This window comes from Mandrillus leucophaeus, unplaced genomic scaffold (genome assembly GCF_000951045.1).
Source record: "Mandrillus leucophaeus isolate KB7577 unplaced genomic scaffold, Mleu.le_1.0 Scaffold381, whole genome shotgun sequence".
NCBI classification, from domain to species: domain Eukaryota; kingdom Metazoa; phylum Chordata; class Mammalia; order Primates; family Cercopithecidae; genus Mandrillus; species Mandrillus leucophaeus.
In genome coordinates this window covers 513,244-515,667 of record NW_012104043.1, presented here as the reverse complement: position 1 = coordinate 515,667, position 2,424 = coordinate 513,244, and positions in this window count along the sequence as shown.

Below are 2,424 nucleotides of genomic sequence, written 5' to 3'. Positions count from 1 at the left end.
ACTTGCTAGTAGTCATGTGGTTCCAAAATCATGCCCCTTGATAAGGCCAAATCTATGAATACGAAACAGTAATATCCTCTTTGAAGAATCTTCTGTGAAAGTTTATTCATTGAAGTTATGTCTTGAGCAGGAGATGTCAACAAGCTGTAGTCTTGGTACTTTGATCTTCTTCTCGGGCCCAGTTCCAGTTTGCTCCCTTTTTTTTCCTTGAGATGGGATCTTGCTCTGCCACCCAGGTTGGAGTGAGGTGGCACAATCATAGTTCACTGCAACCTTGAACTCCTGGGCTCAGAGGATCCTCCTGCCTCAGCCTCCCAGGTAGTTGGGACTGTAGCTGTGCACCATCATGCCATAGTTTGCTCCATTTCAATTGTCTCCTTCTTTATAGTGCTACACAAGGGTAAAATAATAACAATAGCTGACATTTATTAGTCATTGGTGCTTGCTATTGTTAGGCACCATGGGAGGTATTCATTGTATAATATTCTTACTTAGAAAAAAGAATCCTCTTAAGTCAATGCTACTATTATCCATATTTTACAGTTAAAACATGGAAATTTAAAGAGATGCAGAAACTTGTTTAATATTACATGGCCAGTGAGTGGTAGAACCAGATTTTGATACCCAGGAAGTCTGATGCCACAGCTCACACTTGGGTATATACTACATCATACTGCCTAGTTACAGTTAGCGATATTTTACTTATCCTAACTCAGCCTCTCATGCAGTAAGATAAGTTCCAAAAACCATTTAAATTGTCTTCTTAAACTGGTAACCACATAGTGAACACAAATATCATACACCTGGGATTAGAGGGCAAAGTTATCAAAATTAAAAACAAGACTTATCTTGATTTGTGATTGGGCATATCATGAGTGCTGGCACAGTGTAGATGCTCAATAAAACTTATTGATTGAATGAATAAATGGATCACACCAGTCACATCCTTATAATCCCTTTAATCGGATTATGAATATTTTTCCATACAATTTCTCCAAAATTCAGGTTCCTCTTCAAAAATATAGAATAAGAAATTTTCTTCTTAATTCACACTCTATGGTCCAAACAGATTATAAATAAATAATCTTGATATTCATTCATTCATTCCATACCTATTTATTGACCAAGCTACAGTGTGTCTTGCCTTTTCGCTACTAGAGAATAGAACTCATTTTTTTCTCTCGTGACTATTCCATCTGGCCTCACATCTGTCTTTTCTCATAGAGGAGGCCTGTCATAGGTAGGCCTGTCCAGCACTTCTCCCTGGGATGCTCCAGAGAGACGTGTGGACTTCACCTGTCGTTGGTGTCTCCAGCAAGCCTTTTTCTCCCAAGCCTAACCTACATTGTACTTCTACAGGTACTTTGCTGTAGATGCCATAGTGACTGTAATTTTTGGAAATGATTTCTCTCTACAGAGGGAAATTCATTATAATAAAAAAGTCATTTTGTGTTACTATGAAAAAATACGTATTCATTGCATAAAAATTTTAAATCCCATATAATTCCCCCAAATAACAATTGCAATAGATAATATTAAAAGCGGCTATACTGTATGTTAAGCATGAAGATAACAAAGTTACATTACTGTTTCAATTTTACATATGAGAAAAATCCAGGAATGTGAAGGGGCCTGCTTAAGATCCTCAACTGGGTAAATGGGAGTCTGGATTTATACTCAGGTCTACCCACTTCAAAAACCAGCATTCTCTGCCACTGACATCATCACCTTAAAGGTCAGTTAGTATTCTGATGTACAGAGGCACTTAGTGTCTTCTCTGTTATTGAATATTTAGGTTGTTTTTAATTTTTTAATGTTAGAATTAGCACTTCAATGAACATTAAAGTTAAACATTTTCTTTGAAGGAAAAATAGTGTTATCGTTCCTTTCAGAATGCATAAATAATATATTCTTATTTTCTTAGTCCATTCAGGCTGCTAAAACAAAATACCTTACACTGGGCAACTTACAAATGACAGAAATGTATTGCTCACAATTCTGGAGGCTGGGAAGTCCAAGATCAAGGCACCAGCAGATTGGTGTCTGGTGAAGGCCCATTCTTCATAGATGGTGACTTCTATGTGTCCTCACGTGGCAGGAGGGGCAAACAAATTCTCCTTGGTGTCTTTTATAAGGGCATTAATTCCCTTTGTGAGGGTGAACGCCTCATGATTTAATCACTTCCCAAAGGCCCCACCTCTTAATACCATCACATTGGATATTAGGTTCTAACAACTGTAACCTCAAGGTTACAGTTTGCCAACCTAGGCCAGAGGTAGGGAAAGTATGGCCCCTGAACCAGATCAGACCTGCTTTCCACCACTCTTATTTTTGTATAGCCTCTGAACTAAGAACAGATTTTTATATTTTTCACTGATTATAAACAGTCAATAAAAAAAATACTTTGTAATACATGAAAAATTA